This window comes from Schistocerca cancellata, chromosome 3 (genome assembly GCF_023864275.1).
Source record: "Schistocerca cancellata isolate TAMUIC-IGC-003103 chromosome 3, iqSchCanc2.1, whole genome shotgun sequence".
Taxonomy (NCBI): Eukaryota; Metazoa; Arthropoda; class Insecta; order Orthoptera; family Acrididae; genus Schistocerca; species Schistocerca cancellata.
In genome coordinates this window covers 94,797,870-94,813,132 of record NC_064628.1, presented here as the reverse complement: position 1 = coordinate 94,813,132, position 15,263 = coordinate 94,797,870, and positions in this window count along the sequence as shown.

Below are 15,263 nucleotides of genomic sequence, written 5' to 3'. Positions count from 1 at the left end.
ACACCTACAACGTGCTGACATAAGGAAAGTTTACAACCGATTTCTCATACACAAACAGTAGTTGACCGGCGTTGCCTGGTGAAACGTTGTTGTGTTGCCTCGTGTAAGGAGGAGAAATGCGTACCATCACGTTTCCGACTTTGATAAAGACCGGATTGTAGCCTGTCACGATTGCGGTTTATCGTATCGCGATTTTTGCTGCTCGCGTTGGTCGAGATCCAATGACTTAGCAGAATATTGAATCGGTGGGTTCAGAAGGGTAATACGGAACGCCGTGCTGGATCCCAACGGCCTCGTATCACTAGCAGTCGAGATGACAGGCCGCATGGCTGTAATGGATCGTGCAGCCACGTCTCGATCCCTGAGTCAACAGATGGGGACGTTTGCAAGACAACAACCATCTGCACGAACAGTTCGACAACGTTTGCAGCAGCATGGACTATCAGCTCGGAGACCGTGGCTGCGGTTACCCTTGACGCTGCATCACAGACAGGAGCGCCTCCGATGGTGTACTCGACGACGAACCTGAGTGCACGAATGGCAAAACGTCATTTTTTCGGATGAATCCAGGTTCTGTTTACAGCATCATGATGGTCGCATCCGTGTTTGGCGACATCGCGGTGAACACACATTGTAAGTGTGTATTCGTCATCGCCATACTGGCGTATCATCCGGCGTGACGGTATGGGGTGCCACTGGTTACACGTCTCGGTCACCTCTTGTTCGCATTGACGGCACTTTGAACAGTGGACGTTACTTGTCAGATGTGTTACGACCCGTGGCTCTACTCTTCATTCGATCCCTGCGAAACCTTACATTTCAGCAGGATAATGCACGACCGCATGTTGCAGGTCCTGTACGGGCCTTTCTGAATACAGAGAATGTTCGACTGCTGCCCTCGCCAGCACATTCTCCAGATCTCTCACCAATTGAATACGTCTGGTCAATGGTGGCCGAGCAACTGGCTCGTCACAATACGCCAGTCACTACTCTTGATGAACTGTGGTATCGTGTTGAAGCTGCACGGGCAGCTGTACCTGTACACGCCATCCAAGCTCTGTTTGACACAATGTCCAGGCGTATCAAGGCCGTTATTACGGCCACAGGAGGTTGTTCTGGGTACTGATTTCTCAGGATCTATGCACCCAAATTGCATGAAAATGTAATCACATGTCAGTTCTAGTATAATATATTTGTCCAATGAATACCCGTTTATCATCTGCATTTCGTCTTGGTGTAACAATTTTAATGGCCAGTAGTGTAATTCCTTTGTATGAAATCCGACCAACATATAAATAAACGTTATGTGACGAACTTTGTCTTTAAATATTGTGGTTCCAAGAACTTCCTCACAACGCAACGGAATAATTAAAAAGGGAGTCTAATAAGAGTTAAATCGAGCGATCTCATGCAGCTAATCACTATTAGTGGTATCCCAATGGCCAGTACTCAGGGATGTCTACAGGAATGACCGTTTTTAGCAAAAAAAGTCTAGTAAACATGTGCTCTAAAAACGATTTTTTTTTGGTCATCAGTCTACTGACTGGTTTGATGCGGCCCGCCACGAATTCCTTTCCTGTGCTAACCTCTTCATCTCAGAGTAGCACTTGCAACCTACGTCCTCAATTATTTGCTTGACGTATTCCAATCTCTGTCTTCCTCTACAGTTTTTGCCCTCTACAGCTCCCTCTAGTACCATGGAAGTCATTCCCTCATGTCTTAGCAGATGTCCTATCATCCTGTCCCTTCTCCTTGTCAGTGTTTTCCACATATTCCTTTCCTCTCCGATTCTGCGTAGAACCTCCTCATTCTTTACCTTATCAGTCCACCTAATTTTCAACATTCGTCTCTTCTACTGTAATCTATTTCCTTTCAATATTTTGAGAGGCTGTTGTATGGACAAATCAAGGAAAAAAGTTCCAGTAAACTTGGGATCTAAAGTGCACATCTTAAGAGCTATGAGCAGTTTTTCATCTTCGCTACTGTGAAACACATCTCTTCTATTGAACAAGTGCTCGTAGCACTTAAGATACGCATTTGCAACTTCGTTTGCTAGACAGTTTTTTCGTGTGTTTACTACCTCTTCCCAAAGTATGGAAAGCAAGTATTTTAGACAAAATGCTATAACCTGTTCGGGTATGCATTTTAGAGACCATGTTTAGGAAACTTTTTTGCTTCTAATGATCGTTCCTGTCATATCTCTAAATACTGACTACTCCTCATAAATGGTTCACATGGCTCTAAGCACTATGGGGCTTAACATCTGAGGTCGTCAGTCCCCTTGACTTAGGACTACTTAAACCTAATTAACTTAAGGACATCACACACATCCATGCCCGAGGCAGGATTCGAACCTGCGACCGTAGCAGCAGCGCTGTTCCGAGCTGAAGCGCCTAGAACCGCTCGGCCACAGCGGCCGGCGACTCCTCCTCCTGGGAAAACCTGTACATATATATGACTCACACGTTATAGATTTAATTCGTGCGATATAAATATGTTTGTCCACTGTATCCTACAATACGTAGTAAAAGAGAAAGATATGAGCCAGTGTGGCAGCAGAAATCTCCGTATCTGTAAGAACGTGTCTTGAAGTTCAACAGCAACTTACCTGCATAGCTGAAAGTTTCATATAAATAAAATCTCATCACTTCTGGAGACCGGCCGGAGTGGCCGAGCGGTTCTAGGCGCTACAGGCTGGAACCGCGCGACCGTACGGTCGCAGGTTCGAATCCTGCCTCGGGCATGGATGTGTGTGGTGTCCTTAGGCTAGTTAGGTTTAATTAGTTCTATGTTCTAGGGGACTGATGACCTTAGAAGTTAAGTCCGATAGTGCTGAGAGCCATTTGAACCATTCTGAACTTCTGAAGACGGTTTATGCCTTCTCAGCTGTAAATAGAGATAAAACGAATGTAGTACGTTCGAGAGCACAGTTCTTAAACGAACAGATGTAGAAATGTGAACAAAGATTAGAGGAGTGTAAAGTAACTTCGTAAGAACCCCAAATTCTGTGAGCAATAAACACGAGTCGTTTTTTTTTAAAGTAAGTACAGTTCTGAAAAAATAAATAAATAAAAATACAGGTAGACTTTTCGTAGACATTTTGTTTTTGCATGAAAGCCTTAGTGTAAACTACATTTTTACATAATGGGCAACAATAATAAGGCGTTTATCGTATCGTACAAACAGCGTTTGAATACCATCCTCGTAGAAATCTGCTGCTTGATTGCGCAACAACTGCATAAAGCACACTTCTTGACACTCGAGGAAACTCATGACATAATGTCAAAATCGTAAGGCGTCTGTTCGCTCGCACATTTTCATCAACTGTATGCACCAAATAGTCAGTAATGACTGATTTCACCCACTTCGTTTCTCATCATGCACATTCGTAGGGCCAACTTTAAATACTGTCAGCCATTTTTGTACCATCCCGTCGTTCACAATGTTTTCTACATACATCACGTACTGACCTGACGGTGGATTTGAGCCGCCTTCACGCCTTTAGCACTACGAAAACGAATCATAGTCGGAGGGCTTCTCAATAGGAAGACGCATTTCATATACTCACAAACAAGCGTTAAAAGCGCCGAATATTGGTGGGAAATGTGTAGAATAGTCTACCAGCTTTATTTTTATTCAAAACGGTACTTCTTAAAAAAAAAAACATGTCTTGTATATTGGGCAGTAGTTGAATATAAAATCTCATGTTTCAGATACAAATTTCAGACAACGGATCACGTGTCTTTACAGACCAAGGAAATTCACCATATATATGTGTGTTAACGTCCAAAATCTTATGTAATGAGTGCAAGCGCAAAGAAATAAAAAACCCGAGAGTTCGAATGACTGAATAAAAATTGGGTATTGATTCCCACGGGTGCTAAAGAAGCTGTGAACTCAAAGCTCTACACCTCGTACGTTAATTACAACTGCAAAGTATCTCGAGTAAAGATTTGTGTTCTGTAATCTGAAAGACACCCAAGTGCAGCGCGAGCAAGCAACCAACTCACCATTATTGCATCATTGTGCCCATTTCATTATCGCAAGAAGAAACGTCTAAGCTAAACACATCAACACAACCTCAAAGCACCAGGGAGAAGAAGAGTGTCCTATTGTCCGGTGTGCACACGGCCACACGAATTGGTTCTGGCCACCAAGCTACTACGCTATTGCTGGCACACGTCAGGATTCAGGCAGTTCGCTTAGACATTAATCAAAGGCAAGCTATTCTAGTAGGCGGAGGAGCGACAACAGATTCTTTGACACAGACAAGTGTCTGCTGACGAGTGCATGAAAACACGGCTCTCAAACATAACGAGAAACATAGTTGGTTATAAGATCGGTTCTATTCTTTCCCTGTTTGCTGGATGCGACGTTTAAATGTCCTAGTACGTATAGTGGAATCAGACAAAGATCCCTGGCAGTTGCAGTGTGCTTGGCGCGGCCGCTTCCCGTGTCTACCTCAACCAATCACGAAACGCGTTTTCGTGTATGTCTCTGTGGCAGCGCCACGGTGTTATTACAGCGTCGTGGACGACTATTGTTCTCGCCCGCAGCCGTTTGCTCTTCGCAGTTGAAAGCTGGCAACAGTGCTGCCACCTACCATGGAACTTCTTTCGCTGACTCTACTACAGTGTGTAACCTTTTAGATGGCAGACCTCTCCCTAGTCCTGAATCGGTAGAAGTCGGTAAACGTCGGGAGGCTTCGGTAGGCACACAGTTTCGACTGCTGCCAACATTACGTAGCTGACTGTGTTGTACAAGGTAGCCATTGTCGTCTGCTTTGTTATTGTTTTGCGCTGTACTGTTCTGCGTGTTTTTATTGTGCAGTTCTGCTAAACATTATCAATATGAGTGAAGAGGCAGTTGCTGGCCCATCTCGGGAGTCGCCAACAACCCCTACCGGTAGGCCTACGGTTAGAAGGAAACCAGTATTACGTAGCGATGCTCGCAAAATTATATTGCGTGTGATTGAATGCTGCGAAAGGGAAAGGGAGTAGAAAAAATTGCTTCACCCCATTTACAAATCTTCAGTGAGAGCTGCTACATACACAGGACAAAGCATGCGTAGCATTGGAAGATTACGCCCGTTGTTTTATATACTTTTTTTTAACACGTTTTCGGAACGTGTTGCGAATAGTGTTAGTAGTGAAGAAATAATAGAACAAAACGTCATGCCTGACGCGGACTTTTTCACGCATCTCGATGTTTACCACGTCATATCTCCTGAATTATATGTCGTAAAGATACATAAATTTGCCGGCGCATTTACTGATATATGTGGATACTGTAGGCGAAATATGTTGCGATTAGAGTTAATAGTAACGAAATAATACATTAAAACGTCATGCCTAGTGCGGCAGATTCACGGTATGTACTGAGAAAATCTAGTAAGCGACAACCTTTTTTCCTTTCATTATTTTGTGGTGGGTGTCAGCGAGAAAAATTTTCGTAAAAGTTTGAAATTGTATGTGACGTTTGTTGCTAGTCGCTAAGTGCTCTCATTCTCAATTAGTGGATGCACAAATCTGGGTATTTTCCCGCGGTGGCATCTCATTGTTTATGACGTCATATCTCCTCAAGAATGTGTCTTATTTCTTTTTTTTCGGCTAGGAACCTTCGTGGGCGTACGGAGAACAAATCACCAAAATTTCATCGCAATCGGATGAATGGTTTGAGAACGCACAGAGGGCAGACATACATACATTCATTTTTATATACACTCCTGGAAATTGAAATAAGAACACCGTGAATTCATTGTCCCAGGAAGGAGACACTTTATTGACACATTCCTGGGGTCAGATACATCACATGATCACACTGACAGAACCACAGGCACATAGGCACAGGCAACAGAGCATGCACAATGTCGGCACTAGTACAGTGTATATCCACCTTTCGCAGCAATGCAGGCTGCTATTCTCCCATGGAGACGATCGTAGAGATGCTGGATGTAGTCCTGTGGAACGGCTTGCCATGCCATTTCCACCTGGCGCCTCAGTTGGACCAGCGTTCGTGCTGGACGTGCAGACCGCGTGAGACGACGCTTCATCCAGTCCCAAACATGCTCAATGGGGGACAGATCCGGAGATCTTGCTGGCCAGGGTAGTTGACTTACACCTTCTAGAGCACGTTGGGTGGCACGGGATACATGCGGACGTGCATTGTCCTGTTGGAACAGCAAGTTCCCTTGCCGGTCTAGGAATGGTAGAACGATGGGTTCGATGACGGTTTGGATGTACCGTGCACTATTCAGTGTCCCCTCGACGATCACCAGTGGTGTACGGCCAGTGTAGGAGATCGCTCCCCACACCATGATGCCGGGTGTTGGCCCTGTGTGCCTCGGTCGTATGCAGTCCTGATTGTGGCGCTCACCTGCACGGCGCCAAACACGCATACGACCATCATTGGCACCAAGGCAGAAGCGACTCTCATCGCTGAAGACGACACGTCTCCATTCGTCCCTCCATTCACGCCTGTCGCGACACCACTGGAGGCGGGCTGCACGATGTTGGGGCGTGAGCGGAAGACGGCCTAACGGTGTGCGGGACCGTAGCCCAGCTTCATGGAGACGGTTGCGAATCGTCCTCGCCGATACCCCAGGAGCAACTGTGTCCCTAATTTGCTGGGAAGTGGCGGTGCGGTCCCCTACGGCACTGCGTAGGATCCTACGGTCTTGGCGTGCATCCGTGCGTCGCTGCGGTCCGGTCCCAGGTCGACGGGCACGTGCACCTTCCGCCGACCACTGGCGACAACATCGATGTACTGTGGAGACCTCACGCCCCACGTGTTGAGCAATTCGGCGGTACGTCCACCCGGCCTCCCGCATGCCCACTATACGCCCTCGCTCAAAGTCCGTCAACTGCACATACGGTTCACGTCCACGCTGTCGCGGCATGTTACCAGTGTTAAAGACTGCGATGGAGCTCCGTATGCCACGGCAAACTGGCTGACACTGACGGCGGCGGTGCACAAATGCTGCGCAGCTAGCGCCATTCGACGGCCAACACCGCGGTTCCTGGTGTGTCCGCTGTGCCGTGCGTGTGATCATTGCTTGTACAGCCCTCTCGCAGTGTCCGGAGCAAGTATGGTGGGTCTGACACACCGGTGTCAATGTGTTCTTTTTTCCATTTCCAGGAGTGTATATAGATTTTAATGTACATGATTATTTCAGTTTCGTTTACGAACAACATTTAAAGCGAGTTTTACTTCCAAGCCTTTCGTCTGCTTTCGTGTAAGCATGAGGCGCAATTTGTAGTGCCAGCACTGCAACTGGTAGGCGTGTCTTGTCCCCCCCCCCCCACCCCCGAAGGGCTCATCACCCCTCGCCAGCCAATGCTTGCTTCCTCCTCTCCCCGCCCACCCCACACAACTCTGCCGTCTTACAGTTAACACGCTGTACACCAACACTACACACAATTTTTATCGTCCCTTAATATACTGTCCAATAAGGCACTGATTTACTTATTCTCCACCGACTGAAATACGGAGAAACGGAACAGCCATATCACTTCACGTACTTTCAGCTCAAGTTGCAGCGTTGCACTGTTTCGTATCACCTACCATGCGATGTCTGTCTCACTGCTCTGCAACTGTTACGACTTTCATACTCCGTACTATAACGACTCTGGTTGGATAAGCAGGTATCTTACCATACATAGTACTGAACAATTTTCTCTTTATAGCCGGACGGTGTGGCCGAGAGGTAATAGGCGCTTCAGTCTGGAACCGCGCGACCGCTACGATCGCAGGTTCGAATCCTGCCTCGGGCATGGATGTGTGTGATGTTCTTAGGTTAGTTAGATTTAAGTAGTTCTAAGTTCTAGGGGACTGATGACCTCAGATGTTTAGTCCCATAGTGCTCAGAACCATTTGAACCATTTTTTCTCTTTATACACAACACTTTTGTTCAGCCTTGCGCGTAGTTCCGCAGGTCGTTCAGAGTTGACGAACAGTGACAACATACGCGGAACCGGCATCATTACATAACTAAAATCTTCGCCTGTCTTTATTGACACATATATTCCAGTGTACTTAATATATACTAAGATGGTGTCTGTTCTTTCGGACATGTCCGAAATGAGTATATTGGGCGGGGGCACTACGAATGTAGTCCGGGACAATACGTTGAGAATGTGGGTCTCGCGGGAGGCGTGCCAGAAATAAATCCCTGCAGTCGCTCTACACTCTGTGTCCTCGGTGGCTCAGATGGATAGAGCGTCTGCCAGTGAAGCAGGAGATCCTGGGTTCGAGTCGGGACACACATTTTCATCTGTCGCACGGTTCCAGACTGTAGCGCCTAGAACCGCTCGGCCACCTCGCGGCGTCTGTGTTACGTCCTACATCTGGTACCTCTGCAGGATACCACTCCACTGCCTCAAGATTGATGTTGTTGTATTATAACATTTATTGAGCTTCATGCATCTTCTTGCGGGTGATCGGTTTCAAAATGCGATCCACGTTCTTTATTACCAAACCAGCCGTGACCTGTGGCTGCACTCACCTATCAGTAGCTTTGTTACGGTGAGTGATGGTAAGAAAGTTGACTGTTGCACGTGCAATAATGCGCAGGTAGCGATTTGCGCTGCCCAACCACTGCCCATATCTCTCACCTCCCCCCCTCCTCCCTCCGTACCCCTTCCCTAAAGCTTCCCAATCTACGCGTGCAGAAGGGCGTGGTCAGAAGGGCGCATCTACACATCGTTCCAATCATTCTACTCAAGTAACAATACATCATATGACACGGACGTTAGGCGACAAATTTAGAAATTTTTTAACATTGTAGGTTCAATAAGGTAAAAAAAGATGTTCCATTTCCTACTTAACACTCTTAGAGGTAGATTTTTCCTCCCTTTCTACAGTAGCCTATATTCTTCCTTCGGATTCAAGCTAACTCTGTACAAAATTTCATTGAACTTGGTTTAGCGATTTAGTCGTATTGTATTGAACTGGGGACATAGAAACGACGGAGAGCGCTGGCCACTGCGACCGAGCGGTTCTAGGCGCTTCAGTCCGGAATCGTGCTTCTGCTACGGTCGCAGGTTCGAATCCTGCCTCGGGCATGGATATGTGTGATGTCCTTAGTTTAGTTAGGTTTAAGTAGTTCTAAGTTCTAGGGGACTGGTGACAGATGTTAAGTCCCATATTGCTTGTTGTTGTTGTGGTTTTCAGTCCTGAGACTGGTTTGATGCAGCTCTCCATGCTACTCTATCCTGTGCAAGCTTCTTCATCTCCCAGTACTTACTGCAACCCACATCCTTCTGAATCTGCTTTGTGTATTCATCTCTTGGTCTCCCTCTACGATTTTTACCCTCCACGCTGCCCCGCCAATCCTAAATTTGTGATCCCTTGATGCCTCAGAACATGTCCTACTAACCGGTTCCTTCTTCTTGTCAAGTCGTGCCACATACTCCTCTTCTCCCCAATTCTATTCAATACTTCATCATTAGTTATGTGATCTACCCATCTAATCTTCAGCATTCTTCTGTAGCACCACATTTCGAAAGCTTCTATTCTCTTCTTGTCCAAACTATTTATCGTCCATGTTTCACTTCCATACACGGCTACGCTCCATACAAATACTTTCAGAAACGACTTCCTGACACTTAAATCTATACTCGATGTTAACAAATTCCTCTTCTTGAGAAACGCTTTCCTTGCCATTGCCAGTCTACATTTTATATCCTCTCTACTTCGACCATCATCAGTTATTTTACTCCCTAAATAGCAAAACTCCTTTACTACTTTAAGTGTCTCATTTCCTAATCTAATTCCCTCAGCATCACCCGACTTAATTCAACCACATTACATTATCCTCGTTTTGCTTTTGTTGATGTTCATCTTATATCCTCCTTTCAAGACACTGTCCATTCCGTTCAACTGCTCTTCCAAGTCCTTTGCTGTCTGTGACAGAATTACAATGTCATCGGCGAACCTCAAAGTTTTTATTTCTTCTCCATGGGTTTTAATACCTACTCCGAATTTTTCTTTTGTTTCCTTTACTGCTTGCTCAATATACAGATTGAATAACATCGGGGAGAGGCTGCAACCCTGTCTCACTCCCTTCCCAAACATTGCCTCCCTTTCATGCCCCTCGACTCTTATAACTGCCATATGGTTTCTGTACAAATTGTAAATAGCCTTTCGCTCCCTGTATTTTACCCCTGCCACCTTTAGAATTTGAAAGAGACTATTCCAGTCAACATTGTCAAAAGCTTTCTCTTAGTCTACAAATGCTAGAAACGTAGGTTTGCCTTTCTTTAATCTTTCTCCTAAGATAAGTCGTAAGGTCAGTATTGCCTCACGTGTTCCAACATTTCCATAGTGCTTAGAGAGTTAAAAAACGACGGAGAGGCTTCGTCCTAACCGTAGCCCGCAGTGGTACACAGCCCCTCAACAGGTTACAGCAGTCGAATCACCTCACCGCCAGCCACCCCACACCGAACCCAGGGTTATTGTGCGGTTCGGCCCCCAGCGGCGGATTCGTTCCGGGGACCGGAACGCCTACCCGCCCGGAAAGCAGTGCGTTAGACCGCACGGCTAACCGGGCGGGCTTAAACGTTACAGTTACTTTCGCATCTAAAAATATTTGTTTGGAAGTACAAATTAAACACGTTGAGAATTCCATAAGCACTGGATTCATTACGTTTCGTAGAACGTGCCAACCAAAGAAAGTATTTTCACAAATACGATAAAGTTCAAACGTCAGAAAGCAAACAGAATTTTCAAAGAGTAAATACGTTATCCTATGCCACGTCAAAACTTTAAATTACGATTTTCATGAAATAAAGTCTACATGTTGCTCCAAGATACACTCAGGTTACCTGTAAAACCTCTATGAAAATTCGGCTAGTCGTTTTAGAGATTAGCGTATTCAAATAGACAGACACGACGTTTCTACAATTTTGTTACAAGTACAAAAGACGGTATTTATTGTGTCACACATGTCCGAACGAACAGACAAAAAAATGGCTCTGAACACTATGGGATTTAACATCTGAGGTCATTAGTCCCCTAGAACTTAGAACTACTTAAACCTAACTAACCTAAGGACACCACACACATCCATGCCCGAGGCAGGCTTCCAGACTGTAGCGCTTAGAACCACTCGCCCACACCGGCTGGCGAACGGACAGAAACCATATCCATGTAAGTATATACAGGGTGTTTCAAAAATAACCGGTATATTTGAAACGGAAATAAAAACTAAACGAGCAGCGATAGAAATACACCGTTTGTTGCAATATGCTTGGGACAACAGTACATTTTCAGGCAGACAAACTTTCGAAATTACAGTAGTTACAATTTTCAACAACAGATGGCGCTGCGGTCTGGGAAACTCTATAGTACGATATTTTCCACATATCCACCATGCGTAGCAATAATATGGCGTAGTCTCTGAATGAAATTACCCGAAACCTTTGACAACGTGTCTGGCGGAATGGCTTCACATGCAGATGAGATGTACTGCTTCAGCTGTTCAATTGTTTCTGGATTCTGGCGGTACACCTGGTCTTTCAAGTGTCCCCACAGAAAGAAGTCACAGGGGTTCATGTCTGGCGAATAGAGAGGCCAATCCACGCCGCCTCCTGTATGTTTCGGATAGCCCAAAGCAGTCACACGATCATCGAAATATTCATTCAGGAAATTAAAGACGTCGGCCGTGCGATGTGGCCGGGCACCATCTTGCATAAACCACGAGGTGTTCGCAGTGTCGTCTAAGGCAGTTTGTACCGCCACAAATTCACGAAGAATGTCCAGATAGCGTGATGCAGTAATCGTTTCGGATCTGAAAAATGGGCCAATGATTCCTTTGGAAGAAATGGCGGCCCAGACCAGTACTTTTTGAGGATGCAGGGACGATGGGACTGCAACATGGGGCTTTTCGGTTCCCCATATGCTCCAGTTCTGTTTATTGACGAAGCCGTCCAGGTAAAAATAAGCTTCGTCAGTAAACCAAATGCTGCCCACATGCATATCGCCGTCATCAATCCTGTGCACTATATCGTTAGCGAATGTCTCTCGTGCAGCAATGGTAGCGGCGCTGAGGGGTTGCTGCGTTTGAATTTTGTATGGATAGAGGTGTAAACTCTGGCGCATGAGACGATACGTGGACGTTGGCGTCATTTGGACCGCAGCTGCAACACGGCGAACGGAAACCCGAGGCCGCTGTTGGATCACCTGCTGCACTAGCTGCGCGTTGCCCTCTGTGGTTGCCGTACGCGGTCGCCCTACCTTTCCAGCACGTTCATCCGTCAAGTTCCCAGTCCGTTGAAATTTTTGTATCGTTTTTCGGTTCCTTGGTTACATTAAACCTCCGTTGAAAACTTCGTCTTGTTGCAACAACACTGTGTTCTAGGCGGTGGAATTCCAACACCAGAAAAATCCTCTGTTCTAAGGAATAAACCATGTAGTCTACAGCACACTTGCACGTTGTGAACAGCACACGCTTACAGCAGAAAGACGACGTACAGAATGGCGCACCCACAGACTGCGTTGTCTTCTATATCTTTCACATCACCTGCAGCGCCATCTGTTGTTGAAAATTGTAACTACTGTAATTTCGAAAGTTTGTCCGCCTGAAAATGTACTGTTGCCCCAAGCATATTGCAACAAACGGTGTATTTCTATCGCTGCTCGTTTAGTTTTTATTGCCGTTTCAAATATACCGGTCATTTTTGAAACACCCTGTAGTTTTGGCAATACCGGCCATGACCTTCCTCTTCTGTGAAGATGAACACATATTACCCGAACTTACGGGACTTGGTAAGAATGTCTTCCACGAGTAACGAGTGTGTTGGGTAGGAACACTACGAATGTAGTGCGTGGACATGTTGTTGTTATTGTGGTCTTCAGTCCAGAGACTGGTTTCATGGAGCTCTCCATGCTACTCTATCCTGTGCAAGCCTCTTCATTTCCCATTACCTGCTGCAGCCTACATCCTTCTGAATCTGCTTAGTGTATTCATCTCTTGGTCGCCCTCTAAGATTTTTACCCTCCATGCTGCCCTCCAGTACTAAATTGGTGATCCCTTGATGCCTCAAAACATGTCCTACCAACCGATCCCTACTTCTAGTCAAGCTGTGCCACAAACTCCTCTTCTCCCCAATTCTATTCAATACTTCCTCATTAGTTACGTGATCTACCCATCTAATCTTCAGCATTCTTCTGTAGCACCACATTTCGAAAGCTTCTATTCTCTTCTTGTCTCAACTATTCATCGTCCATGTTTCACTTCCATACATGGCTACACTCCATACAAATACTTTCAGAAACGCCTTCCTGACACTTAAATCAATACTCGATGTTAACAAATTTCTCTTCTTCAGAAACGCTTTCCTTGCCATTGCCAGTCTACATTTTGTATCTTCTCTACTTCGACCATCATCAGTTATTTTGCTCCCCAAATAGCAAAACTCCTTTACTACTTTAAGTGTCTCATTTCCTAATCTAATACCCTCAACATCACCCGACTTAATTCCACTACATTCCATTATCCTCGTTATGATTTTGTTGATATTCATCTTATATCCTCCTTTCAAGACACTGTCCATTCCGTTCAACTGCTCTTCCAAGTCCTTTGCTGTCTCTGACAGAATTACAGTGTCATCGGCGAACCTCAAAGTTTTTATTTCTTCTCCATGGATTTAATACCTACTCCGAATTTTTCTTTTGTTTCCTTTACTGCTTGCTCAATATACAAATTGAATAGCATCTGGGAGAGGCTACAACCCTGTCTCACTCCCTTCCCAACCACTGCTTCCCTTTCATGTCCCTCGACTCTTATAACTGCTATCCGGTTTCTGTACAAATTGTAAATAGCCTTTCGCTCCCTGTATTTTACTCCTGCCACCTTCAGAGAGTATTCCAGTCAACATTGTCAAAAGCTTTCCCTAAGCCTACAAATACTAGAAACGTAGGTTTGCCTTTCCTTAATCTTTCTTCTAAGATAAGTCGTAGGGTCAGTTTTGCCTCACGTGTTCCAACATTTCTATGGAATCCAAACTGATCTTCCCCGAGGTCGGCTTATACCAGATTTTCCATTCGTCTGTAAATAATTCGCGTTAGTATTTTGCAGCTGTGACTTATTAAACTGATAGTTCGGTAATTTTCGCATCTGTCAACACCTGCTTTCTTTGGGATTGAGATTATTATATTCTTCTTGAAGTCTGAGGGAATTTCGCCTGTCTCATACATCTTGCTCACCAGATGGTAGAATTTTGTCAGGACTGGCTCTCCCAAGGCTGTCAGTAGTTCTAATGGAATGCTGTCTACTCCTGGGGCCTTGTTTCGACTTAGGTCTTTCAGTGCTCTGTCAAACTCTTCACGCAGTATCATATCTTCCATTTCATCTTCATGTATCTCCTCTTCCATTTCCATAATATTGTCCTCAAGAACATCGCCCCTGTATAGACCCTTTATATGTTCCTTCCACCTTTCTGCTTTGCCTTCTTTGCTTAGAACTGGGTTCCCATCTGAGCTCTTGATATTCATGCAAGTGGTTCTCTTATCTCCAAAGGTCTCTTTAATTTTCCTGTAGGCAGTATCTATCTTACCCCTAGTGAGATAAGCCTCTACGTCCTTACATTTGTCCTCTAGCCATTCCTGCTTAGCCATTTTGCACTTCCTGTCGATCTCATTTTTGAAACGTTTGTATTCCTTTTTGCCTGCTTCACTTGCCGCATTTTTGTATTTTCTCCTTTCATCAATCAAATTCAGTATCTCTTCTGTTACCGAAGGATTGCTAGTGGCCGTAGTCTTTTTACCTACTTGATCCTCTGCTGACTTCCCTATTTCATTCCAGCAAAGCTACCCATTCTTGTTGTACTGTATTTCTTTGCCCCAGTCCTGTCAATTGTTCCCTTATGTTCTCCCTGAAACTCTGTACAACCTCTGGTTCTTTCAGTTTATCCAGGTCCCATTTCCTTAAATTCCCACGTTTGTGCAGTTTCTTCAGTTCTAATCTACAGTTCATAACCAATGGATTGTGGTCAGAGTCCACATGTGCGCCAGGGAACGTCTTACAATTGAAAATCTGGTTCCTAAATCTCTGTCTTATCATTAAATAATCTATCTGAAACCTTCTAGCACCTCCAGGGTTCTTCCATGTATACAACCTTCTTTCATGATTCTTGAACCAAGTGTTAGCTATGATTAAGTTATGCTGTGTGCAAAATTCTACCAGGCGGCTTCCTCTTTCATTTGTTAGCCCCAATCGATATTCACCTACTACGTTTCCTTCTCTTCCTTTTCCTACTGTCGAA